The following is a 15,053-nucleotide window of genomic DNA, read 5'->3' on the forward strand; positions in this document are numbered from 1 at the left end:
AGATCTATATAAAGAAAGGAAAAACATCAGGAAAGGAATAAGTGAAAATAAAAAATGTTTAACTTTCTTATTCTTAAATGATCTAACATATAACAGTTCGTTCAAAATAGTACTGGCAAAAATGTATTCAATTATACATGCTTGTGTACATATCTTATATGATGCAGTGAAAGTAGTGCTTAAAGAGAAATTTATAACATTGAAGGCACATATTAGAAAAGAAGAAAGTTCTAAAATCAATAATCTAAGCTTCCACTTTGTAAAACTAGAGAAAAGGAGAGCAAATTAAATTCAAAGTAAAGAGGAAAAAAAGAAATAATAAGTGAAATTGAAAACAAGAAATCAATAGAGAAAAATCAACAAAACCAAAAGCTGGTTCTTTGAAAAGATTGATAACCCTCTAGCTAGGCTAAATAAGAAAAAGAGAGATAGGACACAAATTACTAAATTAGAAATGTAAAGGGGGACATTGCTACAGATTCCATGAGTTAAAAGGATAATAAAGAAATACTATGAATAGTTCTATAATCACAAATTTGATAACTAATATGAAATACACCAATCCCTTGAGAGACACAATTCGCCAAACTCTCAAAAAGAAATAGACAATGTTCAATAGGCATGTGCCTAGAAAAGAATTGAATCAATAATTAAAAATCTTCAAAAATAGAAAAGATTAGCATCAGATAGGTTCACTTGTGAATACTACTAAATGTTTAAGAAAAAATAAAAAATACACACACACACACCGATAATCTACAATCACTTTCAGAAGATAAAAGCAGAGGTAGTACTTCTAACTCATTCTATGAGGCCAGCATTACCACAACACCAAAGGTAGACAAAGACATTACAAGAAAAGAAAACTACAGACCAATATCTCTCATGAATATAGATGCAAAAATCCTCAACCAAATATTAGCAAATTGAATCCAACAAAGTATAAAAAGAATTATACACAACAACCAAGTGAAATTTATCTCAGCTATGCAAGACTGCTTTACACATTCAAAAATCAAATGTTATCCATCACACCAGTAGACTAAAAAAGAAAAATCACATGCTCATATCAATAGATGCCAAAGAGCATTCAACAATATCCAACACCTATTTCACAATAAAAAATATCAACAAACTAAGAATAGACTGGGAATTTCCTCTACTGGATTAAAAAAACAAACAAAAGAAAACCTTAGGGCTCACATCATACTTGGTACTGAGAAACCTGAAGTTTTCCCACTAAGATCAGGTAAAAGGAAAGGATGTTCCCTACTTGCTACTGGTTTTCAACATTGTACTGGAAATTCTGACTAACTCAGTAAGACAAGAAAAGGAAATAAGAACTGTATAGGTTGGGAAAGAAGAAATGAAACTGACTTTGTATGCAGACAACATGAGTATATAAAAATGAAAAGAATAAACAACAACAAAAACCCTTCTGGAACCAATATGCAATTACAGCAAAGTATCAGGATACAAAGCTAATATACAAAAGTCAGTCACTATCCTATATGCCAGCAATGAACAAGTGGAACTTGAAATGAAGAACAGTATCTATAAAAGATACTGTTATATAACACCTAAAAAAATGAAATAGGTATAAATCAAAAACAAGTACAAGATCTATATAATGAAAACTATGAAACTCAGATGAAAGAAACTAAAGAATTGAATAAATGGGAAGATATTCCATGTTCATGAGTGGGAAGACTTAACGCTGTCAAGATGTCAGTTTTTCCAATTTAATCTATACATCCAATATAAAACCAATCGAAATCACAGCAAGTTATTTTGTGGATAGTGGCAAACTGATTCTAAAATTGACATGGAGAGACAAAAGACCCAGAATAGCCACCACAATATTGAAGGAGGAGAACAAAGTCAGAGGACTGACACTACCCAACCTTAGGAATGAAGCCACAGTAATCAAGACTGTGTGATATTCGTGAAAGAATAGACAAATAGATCAAAAGAATAAAATAGGAAGCCCAGAAATAGATCCACATAAATATAGTCAACTAATGTTTGGCAAAGGAACAAAGACAATGCAGTAGAGAAAGTGTAGTCTTTTCAACAAATTGTTCTTCTGGTAAAACTGAACATCCACATTAAAAAAAGTAAATAAAAAAGGGAATCTGGGCACAGAATTTACACACTTCACAAACATTACCTCAGAATGGATCAAAGACCTAAATGTAAAATACGAAACTATAGAACTCCTACAGTGACCTCAGGTTTGGTGATAAGTTTCCAAAAATAGCGTGAAAGACATGGTCTGTGAAAGAAAGAATTGATAAGCTGGACTTCACTGAAATTTAAAATTCCTGCTCTGCAAAAGACATTGTCAATAGAATGAAAAGAAAAGCCACAGACTAGAAGAAAATATTGCAAGAAAACATATCTGATAAAGAAGGATTATCCAAAATATACAAAGAACTCATAAAACTTAACAATAGAAAAGCAAACAACCCAATTAACAAATGTGCCAAAGACCTTAACAGACACTTCACCAAAGGAGATTTCCAGATGGCAAATGAGCTTATGAAAAAAGATGCTCCACATCATATGTCATCAGGGAACTATAAACTAAAACAATGAGATACCACTACACACCTTTTGTGTGGTAAGCATATGGAGCAATAGGGATCCGAATTCATTCCTAGTGGAAATAAAACATGGTACAGCCACTTTGCAATAGAGTTTGGTGGTTTCTAACAAAACTAAACATACTCTTACCATATTGTTGCAGGATTGCAGGGTTCTTGTCTCACAGAGTCAAAGAATGAATCTCGCAGACACAAAAGGGTGAAGTGAAGTGAAAGTTTATTAAGCGAAGGTGAGAACAGAAGGGAAAGAAAAAGCTCTCTAGAGTGACAGGGGTCCTGAGTGGGTTGCAACTGAAGGTTTTTAAGCCAGTCTTTTATTGAAAACTTGACCAGGGAGCTTGGGGCCTTGAGATTCTTGTGCCATCTTGGTTTGAGCAAGGACTATTGATATCACCCTTAATGACTTACTTCTTTGAGGTTTGGTCATTTTCTGTGATTACACTGTAGCTGCCAAAGAAAAATACTCCTTAACATCCACGGCCAGGTGGTCTGGTCTATTTGCTTATCTCTTGTTCACTCTGGCTTAGTGCTCTTGCCTGCCAGGAATAGTTTCAGAGCCTAGTTAGGGGCTCCCTGCCTCTCCCTGCATATACTTTAACCCTTTCCTTATTCCAGCAAGCGGGCTCCCTGGTATTTTTCAAAAAGAGCTGAAAATGTACGTCCACAGAAAAACTTTCATGGGGATGTTTATAGCAGCTTTATTCATAATTTAAACTTGGTAACACCCAGCTGTCTTTTTTTAGATGAATGGAGAGATAAACTACAGTACATCCAGAAAATGGAATATTATCCTCTGCTAAAAGGAGATAAACTATCAAGTCACGAAATGGAATAGAAAAAAATTTGTATGTATGTTACTAAGTGAAACAAGCCTATCTGAAAAGGCTATATACTATATAATTCCAACTATACGACATCCTGGGAAAGGCAAATCTAAGGAAAGATTAGAAAGATCAATGGTTGCCTGAGAGAAGGAGGGTGGAGTAGTCAGAGTACAGACGTCAGACTACTCTGTATGATAATATTGCAGCGTATACATGTCATGGATTTGACCCATAGAATGTACAACACCAAGAGTGTACCTAAGGTAAACTATGGACTTGGGTACTAATGAAAATGATGCATCAGTGTAATTTCATCAGTTGTAGCCCACATCTAAAAGCTGGAAAACCACGAACAACAATGGTACAAGTCAGGCTGACACCAGGAGACCAGTGCTCCAGCTTAGTTGGGCAGAGAGAGTGAATTCTCCTTTCATTCACCTTTTTGTTCTATTCAAGCCCTGAATTGATAAGAAGGTACCCATTGACACTGGGGAAGACACTCTGCTTACTCAGTGATTCAAATACTAATCTCCTCCAGAAACATCCTTATAGACACACCCAGAAATAAGTATTTAGCCAACTATCTGGGCACCCCATGGCCACACATAACAAAGATCCTTTAGACTGAGAGCTGACTTCTCATTAGAAACCGTACGATGACACATTCAAGTACTGAAAGAAAAATACCATCATTCAAGAATTCTATATCTGACAAAATTATTTTCAAAAAGAAAGGACCAAGGAAGATATTCCCAGACAAATAAAAATTGACAGAATTAGTCCTAGCAGGCCATGGCTCACAAAAAATACTAACAAGAGTACTTCAACTGAAATAAAAGAAAACAAGAGAGTAAAATCAATCTACAAACAAATAAAGAGTACCAGTAAAAGAAACTGCATAAATAAAAGTAAGAGAAAGAATAAATTCATTTTTATTTGTAACTCTTTTTCTCCAATCTGTTTTAAAAACCAGTCATCAAGACTGCGTGGTATGGACGTAAAGATAGACATACTGATCAATGGAATAAAACTGAGAATTTAAAATAAACTTTCACACTTGCAGTTAAGTGATTTTTACCATGGATGCCAAGAAATTTCAATGGGAAGAAAGAGTAGTCTTTTCAAGAAATGGTGCTGGGACAGCTGGATAGCATATTCAAAACAGTGGAGTTGGAGTCTTAGCTGACACTACATACAGTACACTATATACAGTAATTAATTAAAAATGGATCAAAACCTTAATATTAGCACTAAGCCTATAAACTCTAAGAAGAAAACATAGTAATAAATCTTTGTGAGTTTGGATAGGCAACAGATTCTTAGATATGACACCAAAAGCACAAGCAACAGAGGAAAAAATAATGCAATGGACTTCGTCAAAATTAACAGCTCTTGTGTATCAAAGGATACTCAAGAAAGTGAAAAGAAAACCCAAAGAATGGTTGAAAATATTTGCAAATCATGTGTTGGATAAGGTGTAGTATCCATAATGCATAAAAAATGTTTACAACTCAGTAATAGAAAGTACAAACCACCCAATGAAGAAATGGGCAAATGACATGAATCGACATTTCTCCAAAAAAGATACACAAATGGCCAACAAGCGCAAGAGATGTTGCTCAACATCATTAGTCATTGGGAAAACACAAATCAAAACCACAATTAGATACCACTTCACACCCACCATAATGGTTATAATTAAAACTAACAAGTGTGGCGAGGATGTAGGCAAATTGGAACTGTCAATACATTATAAGTAGAAATATAAAGTGGTACAACCACTGTGAATAACCATTTGTCAAGTCATCAGAAAGTTATCATATGACCCAGCAATTCCACGTCTAGGTATATAACCAGAGTATTCAAAAGGTATATTCAAACAAAAACTTGTACACAAATGTTCTTGGCAACAGCAGTCCTAATAGCCAAAAAGTGGAAGCAATGCAAATGTCCATCAGTTGATGAGTGGATAACAAATGTAATATATCCATACTGCAGAATACTGCAGCTTGTCCTTTTGACAGTTCAAAAACTGCAGTATTGATATATGCTACAACATGGATGAACCTTGAAAACATACTTATAAAAGAAGCTTTTTACAAAAGACCACACATGTGATTCCATGGATAGGAAATGTGGAGAACAGATAAATCTCTAGAGAGAGAATGAAGATTAGTTATTTCCAGGGGCTAGAAGAAGAGAATGGCGAGTGATCCCTAATGATTAGGTTTCTTTTGGGGGTGATGAAAGTGAACTTAAATATTTGGATGTCTACACAACTCTGAGAATATACTAAGAAGCACTGAATTGTACATTTTCAAAGGTTGGATTTTTATAGTATGAGAATTGTAATTCAATAAATCTGTTATTTAAAAAGGTATCAGTAACATAAAAAAAAAAGCCCTACATATGAATTAGATAGATTTTCTTTCTCCTCAACAACAACAAATGCAGCAGGAAAAATCCTCCTACCATCTGTAAGGAAAAACTAATTTCCATGAACATCACACCTCTCATGTTTTGTTGTTTTTTTTTCTTTTAAACTGAGAGAGAACCTGCCAGGGGGAGGGGCAGAGGGAGAGAGGGAATCCCAAGCAGCCTCCACACTCAGCATGGAGCCCAACACAGGCCTCAATCTCAGAACCCTGAGATCATGACCTCAGCCAAAGTCAAGAGTCGGATGCTTAACCGACCGAGCCACCCAGGTGCCCCTCATGTTTTATCTTTTAAGACAAAAGCAAACATAGAGTAGTTGATGTGGACATTGAATAAAAAATAAAATGGAAACGCTCTGCTAAATGAAAGTCAAAAGAAAAAAATACATCAGACCATTTTTTAAAAGAATGAAAATAAACTGCTTAATAAATGTAAAAACAAAAATATTTCAGAGGATAGTACAATGTCAAAGTGGATCATCAACAATTTTTTCAACAACACCAAATTGTTGGAAATCTGGCAAGGACCCATTATCCTCTTCAGAACATACTAGTAATGTATGGCAGAATGTAACTGGGCCTGAGTACCCTTGAAAATGTATCATAATCTATGCTTGTTTAGCAGGTGAGATGCCATCTGTATAGTGCTCATGTATCATTAACTGCCATGCTGTAATAAATTACACAATTAAACAGTTTTGCCCAATGTATTTTTGCTAAAAAATGAATTCCACTGATGGTGCCTGAAGATGCTACAGGATGGATTTTGGCATTTGTCCTCAATGTTGATGAATACAGGCATAAAACTGTCCCCAGTCGCCACACGCTGGGCAGGCTGGAGTGAGGAAAACAAAAGCAAGGGCCAAGTCATCCCCTATGAAGACAAACAGGAGATTCCACACTCCTCTCTGTATACAGGTGTGCAAAATTACAGCCTCCTTACTTTCCTGTATCAATTCGCCTAGCCTCCAGACCTCTGTTCAGGTGTTAGCAGGATAAAAACAACAGTATCAACAACTGAAACTTGCCTAACTTTGCCATTACTGGCTTTAAATCTGCTCAAGTATGGATTTCAGTCCAGTTTTACCCCCGTTCCTGCCTCTTGTCCACATCTCTTCCTGTTCATGGTGCCAATTTCCACACTGGTGGGTTAGAAGAAATCTGACTTAGCATCATGGCCTTGAGTGTGCGTTGTCTGGTCTGAGTAACATCCTTGAGTCCTCACTGGTCTCCATGGAGATACAACTTTTCCCACCTAGTCCTGAGCATCTGACGGCTTTTGCCTCTACTGCCGATTTCTCAATTATCTGTCTTGTGGTCTGTTCTTTTAGAACAAGCAATTTGTTATTGCTTTTGGAAATATAATGGTCTGTCTGCATTGCCTCCTAGCACCACAGCCAGCACCAACACTGACCTGGTGAACCCTCCTTGGCTCTCCCTGGTATGGCTGGTTCTCTCAGAATCAGCTATGTGCTCCCACTTGCTCTGGATATGTATGTGCTGCCCAGTCCACAGCCTCTGCCGTGGGGCTCCCTTGCTCCCTCCTCCTCTCTAGAGCAACAACCTAAAAAAGCAGACAAGCACCAGAATTCTCATCTATATTCTTTGTGTCTCTTGTGTGTGTTTCTTGGATGGAGTGGGAGGGCAAAAGATTCAGAGAACATAAGATAGTTTTGTTTGGGTACATCTTTCCATTCTACAGAAACCAAGACGCTCATGGTGGTGAGCAGTGCTGTCCCAAGTCCCCTAAGCCACATGCAGCATGCTACCTTTTCTGTTCCAGCAACTGTCACAAATTAGCAAGGGAATTTTCAGAAAGTCACCTCATCCTGGGATTCCCATTGAAATCACTTAATTGACTTAGATTATTCGTCGCTATCCAGAAGGATAGGAGGAGCTCTCAGTGATGGCAAATGATGGAAGAAGAGTAATGCATAACTAAAATGTCTCATAGATTAACATAAAACTCTGATATATTCTATGACAAATATCACCTATCATTACCACTAGTATTACTGCCATCATTTTTTTTTTTTTATTACTCTTATTTTCTTCTACCTCCTTCCCAACATGGCCATTGTCGGGATGATGGCAGAGACTCACTGAGGATGCTATCAGCTCCCAGTATCACAGAATGGGAAAGGCCTAGGCCCACCTCCCCCTCCCTCTGGGACAACCCAGGTAGAGAGAGCAGAACATTCAGCTCCACACATGCACTGAAAAAATAACCCCATTAGAAGAGTAAGTTAAAATAGTAACACTTGGCTTACCTAAAGGTCACGTACTGAATGTAGATAAATTAGGGGGAAAAAAGTCTGTATGTGAAAAAAGTATTGTGGAGCCCACAAATTTTGCTCATAAGACAAACTGAAGTTCACCTGAGACAAGGGGATTTTCAGTTACTCACAATATAAGATGTCCTGTTTCCTAATTTTTTCCCGACTTTACAGAGGACAGTGGCATATAGGTCTTTATTTATCTTGGTACTCACAAGTCTCCAACACAGCAATTGAAATATATTAGGTATTTAGTAAAAGTTGCTGCTTCGGTTCTAATTGAAATGAATTGAAACTTAGCTGATAGAAACTAGCAAATTACGAGTAGACATAGAAAAGGATAGAAGAATCAGGAAAACCATTAGCGGGAAACATTTCGTCCGAAGCCTTTTAATGTTGGAGGAAAGATCTTCATGGACAATAACTACTGTATTACAGGACTGTACGATGATTCACATTGATAACGATAATTCTGAGTTGCCAAGAAAAAGCACAATCATGAGCAAAACTTTAAAAGGCAAGCGTGCATTAGAGAGTTTTAAAAGTTTTCGTTGTTGTCATTTCTTTGTTAAATATGCAGTGGTTGACAATAAGAAGTTCAGTTTCTGGAAGGCATGCTTTAGCTCTCTGGCAATTTTATTTGTGTGTGACAGTTCATTCTCTGAAAACACTAGACAGACAAAATCCTATTGTGCTTATCTGGAAGGTAATGCTAGTAAAAATGGGAAATATTATTCTGGAGAAACTCCTGTTCATAAGAACCCTGATGACAATTGGTCCCGTGACATTTATAAACCAACTCCTGTAAGCAATATATTATCCTTTGCTCCTAATGAAGCAAAGTTCTGGTAGTTACATGTATGTGGGGGGAGGGAAAGTTCCTTTGATGTGACTGCACTTGGCAAATAAGGCTGGAGCTCTCTCATTCAAAGAGGAAGATGAATTATAAGGTTAAGTTGTGCTTTTAACAGACTCGAATATATTGAAGGTTAAGTTCCGATGTGAAATACAAAAGCTATATCACATATAAACTATCCAAAATGTTTTTAAATTATCAATACATTGATCAGTAGACTTAGAAACCAACCAGAATTTAACTGTGATCAACTGGAATATACGTGAAATGATGAGAAAAACCTGGGAGTTTTTCCTAAGATCGTTATAATAATTTAGCTTTATTTGCATATTAATTATTTTAATACATGTCCATTTGATGTTGTCCTGTGATAGGCATTGTGTGTCCCGCTGCATATTAACAAGTCAACGAGCTGTAGCCATATGGCCACTGACTACATGAAGATATAGAATGTCTTGCTTTTCCAATGACATTTTTTTAGAGGTGCCCTGGACTTGAAAGTACAGGGGATACTCCATGAGAGGATTTTGGAGTTTTTTAGCAAGTTTCTTAATGACTTGAATTAGGGTTCAAATAAAGGAAAATGATCAATCCTGCAGATCAGTCCATGGGACAACACCTTCATCATCCTCTCAGGTGTCCACAAGTTAGTATGATTTCTTCTTCCCATGCAGCTTTGGCAAAACTGACTAATCCTTGAAGGCTCAAATCAGCTATAACCTTTTCTCTGAAGCTCTCTCTGAAATTCTCTTCATCAGGACAAATCACATCATAATATACTTCTTTACAGCATTCCACCCATGCCTTCTTTATTAAAAGCCCTTAACAGCTTTCAGTGATTGGTTATTAGTTTGAGTTCATGGAAGCTAACAACGGTGTCTTATTCATTTCCATGTCACCATCTTCCAGAACTATTTTAGCTTACAAGAAATTCCCCGTAATATGGAATTAATTATGAGAATGCACTCTGGACCGGGGGAGCATAAGGTTCTGCTCAAGTAAGGAAGTTCAAATTTCTTTTCCAAGGATGCTCCTTAAAAGAGCTGATGAGCACCAAGTTCTCATCAGAGGAATGAACAAAGCCTTGATTCTCTTTAACAGGTATTCAAGGGCTAAAACAAGGCTATTTTGCCCCGATGCGCCCATAGAAGTAAGAAGACCCATACAGAACCTCATTATATGATGGATGTCAGACAGAAAGAACTATTCAGCACTAACTCTCTAGACAGAGAGAGAGAGAGAGAGAGAGAGAGAGAGAGAGAAGCCCCCAGGCTGGAGAAGTGAGAAATGGCCTACGGGACTCAACAGGAGGATACTCTGGTTGAGGGGAGGAGTTTAGCCCCAGGTCCCACTGTATTGTATTTGAGTGAGCAGTAACACCGCAACTGTAGTCAGTTGAAAAAAAAAAAAATTTAAACCTATTTCAAATCCTCATTTGTAAATTATTTTATAAGTAGTTTAGGGGAGATAATTTACCTCTCAGAGACTCCTTTTTCTCACTTAGAAATGCTGAAGATTTTCTTACATGATTTTTGTGAGGATTAAATTAATATATATGAAAGTTTTGGGTGCACATCCATAGTAATAATGCAGTGGATGTTGGTTGGATCTGAGTAATTTGGCAAGGATGAGAATATTTTTAATCATTGCATGGAGGCCTTGTTGACATGGAAGAACCTAAAACCTAGCCAAGAATTCAAAATGCTTCCAGACACCTTGAAACAAGCTCCTCCCACCCAACAATAGTGGTTGGGTCTTCCAAAGTTAGGTTTAACATCACCAGAGGATGAAAACCAGAGCTGGGAGCAATCTTGAAGATGATTAACTGATGCTAACTAATCTTCTATTTTAAATATAACATAATTAAAGGAACACTTACTGAGAGCTTTGCAGTTCTTTGCAATGAACTGTGATCACCACTTTTCTACAATGAGACTACCCAGCCATGTCTTTCTATTTCTCATGCTGTTGGAAATCTTCCTAAAATACATTTGTCCTCTTTTCTGCCTTAGCAGATGCTGTCCTGCAAATATAATTGAATCTTTCTATGATGAGTGAGCATCTTGCACTGCCTTGGGGGGGATCATTTGGTGTCTCCAGAATTGCAGTATAGTGTTGTAGTTGTAAATATAAAGAATAAAGAAGATTGGTCTGTGTCTATTTGACCTCAGGACATACCTTGGTAGTCAGTCTTTTGAAAAAAAAAATCCTTTCTTACAGCTTATTTTCTTGTGAATTTCCTCTTTACTAAAATTAAGCACAGAAGAAACACAATCTTAGTTAATTGAAGCTTTATGGGATTCCCATTGATGGGTGGTGTAATGTACCTTATTTTAGAATAATAGCTTTGGGATGGGAATGTGGGAAATGGTCTTGCAAATGCACCCCTGGGTTCTTTATCACAGAGAGGAATTTCATATAAATGTTTTCTATTAACTGTTCAAGGCTTGGAAACACTCAGGGAGTTGCTGGTGAGTTTTGATGAACATCTTTTTCAAATGTATTGATAAATGCCTGTGTCTTTCATAAGGGGCTGGCATCTTTTCCTTGTTCTTGTGAAAATCTTTGGATTCAGAATATGAAACTGCCACGCCATGCTTCATTTATTTCAGCCTATTGTCTACTAAGTGTGACTTGATAATTGGAAAGCCCTTGATCTTTAATGATTACTCTAATGCCTTCATGTGCTTCTCACAGCCCCTCTGCGCCACACAGCAGTCCAGAAAGCATTAAATATAAGCAGCAGGGCTATTTTAATAGAAATGCTTTGCTACAGTGGTTTTGTAATGTGAACACATTTTTACTTTAAAAACGAGGCTGTTCAGAAAGATTGCATTTGCTTCAAAATGAATCCAGCATGTGCAAGGTCTTTACACTAGGAAATGACCAAGTATAGGTGCTGCAATTAGTAAATAAAAGTTTAGAGTCTCTGCCATAGCAATAGGTAACCACTGATTTGATTGATTAATTGATTGATGATTTGCTACATAGAATCTAGATAAGCGGGTTAGAAACTACATTAACTTGAAGCACTGCTCCTCACCTCGCCCTCCTCATGAATCATTTAGTTTGCTAATGGTTATGTGCTTGATTAAATTACGCACTTGATTAAATGATTCTCTAGGTCTAAAGTTTTAATACAGAAGTGTTTAACTTGCTTGAATGCGGCTTACCCTAACAGAATGAAGGCTCCAATCTCTGCTATCACTCACTCACGTACAATCCTGTAGGGCTACATCTCTCTCTTTCACTAGCATTTGTAAAGGTTGCCTCTGTACTTAAAATTCTACTGAACATGATTTCACCTTCTACAGCATTTCACTCTTACCTCATAAGGGGAATGCATTTAACTCACATACCTGGAATCAGGGTTATTTTATTGGATTCTTGATTTCCCCCAAGGTAGGCCTGGCCTCAATTCCTTCTCCTGTGAGCTCAGAGGGAGCTTACAAACGGCTGATTATGTCCACACTTACGTACACTCCTTCACAGACTTTACACGCCAGCAGGACATCCCAGTTAGAGAGGCAGAAATCTGACCCACTTTGCAATCTCTTCTTTGTGACTCAATGCGTTAGCGTACCCAAGTGAGTTTGAAAGATCTGCGATTTCATAGAGTGGCCCCAAACTCTCTTCCTTCCCTAGTCCCTCACAAGTAGGATGTCATGGTGGGTTACTTCCCACATTCCCAGAGCAATCAAAGTAATTAGTAGCTCCTTTTCTGGGCTGTTGAAATTCTAGATTTTCCCACTATTCTCCACCTCATAAAATAGACACAATGGGGAAAAGTGGCATTCTTTAGATTTTTAGGCCACTCTTCTTAGAGTTTAGGATAGTGAGCAGTTGTATGAAAAATTGCCTTCTTTTACAGTAAGCTATTCAGAAAGGGAGTAGGCTTACAATTCAGAATCAAAGCTAAGGTAATCAAAGCAGGAAAAGACATTCTTCTTTTGGTAAGACTTCACTCACTATTTCAGATCCTGAGTTGACAAAGCACTCTTGCAGATTTTTATGAGGAAACCTGAAAAGTCACAGAGAAATTAAAAGAGAACTAATTGCCAATTGTAAAAATTACAATGCAAATTTGGCCTTCCAGGCAGCCTAGGGCAGTGGTTCTCAAAGTGTGACTTTCAATCATCAGCATTAGCATCACCTGGGAACTGGCTCCAGGCCCTACACCCCATGATTTTTGTGTGCTGTAGGTGAAACCTCCTAATCTGTGTTTAGCAGGTCCTCTGGGTGATTCCAAACCACCCAAAAGTCACAAAAACCACAGCCTTTGTGAAAATGCCTTGCACTGTTCTGTAGCAAAGCTGCTCCTTTAGCTCTGGGGAAAACTGTCAGGATCCTTAGCTCCTTGAAGTGCACCACTGGGAAGATTCAAAGAGGCATCCTCTAACAGGTGAATTGTTTACAAGCTGTTGCCTTAAAGGGAATGAGGGGGTGGATTTAGGAAATAAAGTTCAATGTTTACAGGCAGGAGTAACTAACTGAAATTTTAGAACCATTCTTTTCTATAAGGATGAAAATGAGGTAGATGGAGATACCACACTTTTGGAATTAAATTAAATACATTCTTTACATTGGAGTGTACCATAACTATGCACCCTTTCTTCCAGCAGAGAAAGTTAGAAGCATGGCGAGCCAGGTGAGAAAATAAGTGTTTTTCTTTGAAATGTCCTTGCTAAGAATTTCACCCTGTAGGGTGATCCAGAAATGATTTCAGTGTAGGTAAAGTTTAATCCACCTCAGGAGTCTCTTCAGTGTTGTAATAGGGCCAAGAGAATGTGCTGGCTTTAGTCAGAGCCCATGAAGCAGAATTTTTAAGAAGTTATTTTATATCTTAAAACTTCAGAATCTTCCTTGAATTCATTTCATCTAGTGAAAAGCACTCTTCATAGCTCTCAGAAAGTGTTCCTTTGTAATAATCATAACACATCTAGATACAGTGAAACTTTGGGGAAAGAAAGGACCAATTACTATTAAATCTGCAAATTGCCTTAAAATTAAGAATTAAATCCTAGGGATTAGATCTTGTGTGGAATGTTGGGAACCTCTGCATATTGGAGGGAAAAACTGCATACAGCCTGAGTGTTCTAATTGTTTATGCATCCTCTAAGAAATGTTTATTGACCACTGACTTTAGGAAGCTATTTTGGTGCTTCGAGCATGGCAGTGAACAAAACAAATTCCCTGAGCTCCTGGAAGTTAATTTTAATGAAAGAGACAGACCAAAATGAATAAATACATAATATGATATCACGGAGTGATGAGCACAATGAAGGAATGTGAAGCAGGGTAAGGAGAGAGTAGCATTGTTCTTCTCATCTTGTAACAAAGATCATCTTCCTTGCGTCTGCCATTCTCAGATTCCTCCTTTAGAATTTGGCAATCTCGTTTTGGAAAATATTACAAAGCTTTTTTTTTTTTTAAGATTTTACTTATTTGACACAGAGAGAGAGAGACAGTGAGAGAGGGAACACAAGCAGGGGGAGTGGGAGAGGGAGAAGCAGGCTCCCTGCCGAGCAGGGAGCCCGACATGGGGCTCGATCCCAGGACCCTGGGATCATGACTTGAGCGGAAGGCAGACGCTTAAAGACGGTGCCACCCAGACGCCCACAAAGCCTTTTTTTCTTACTCCAGTAACTGGGTCAGAAATGGGCATCCCACCCAAACATAAAGCCCCATGGGCTGACAGGCAATGGTAGAATCGTCTGACATGAAAATTCTCTAAAGCAATCAGGCTCCTTTCTTTCCTCATGTTTCATACTAAAAATACTGTTGCAGGAACTCTCTGCCTTTAGGGCCTGTGGTTCTTGGTCCCGCCACTTGGAAGAATGAAGAGGTCGACGAGAGAAGACTGGTGGGCAGCAAAGCAAAGTTTATTGAGCAGGAGTATAATGCTCCCACAGAGAGAGGGGGACCCAAGAGGGCTGCCCCTGGAGTTTCTAAGTTTAAGGGTTTTTATGAGCTCTTTGCGGAACTGTCTTAAGCAATCAGGATGCACTGAGCCATGCCAATCAGGGCTTTGGTCATGTATCTGTCTACCTATTAGG

The sequence above is a fragment of the Eumetopias jubatus genome, unplaced genomic scaffold (genome assembly GCF_037043125.1).
Source record: "Eumetopias jubatus isolate StellerSeaLion01/CBP00866 unplaced genomic scaffold, mEumJub1_p1.0 scaffold_16, whole genome shotgun sequence".
NCBI lineage: Eukaryota > Metazoa > Chordata > Mammalia > Carnivora > Otariidae > Eumetopias > Eumetopias jubatus.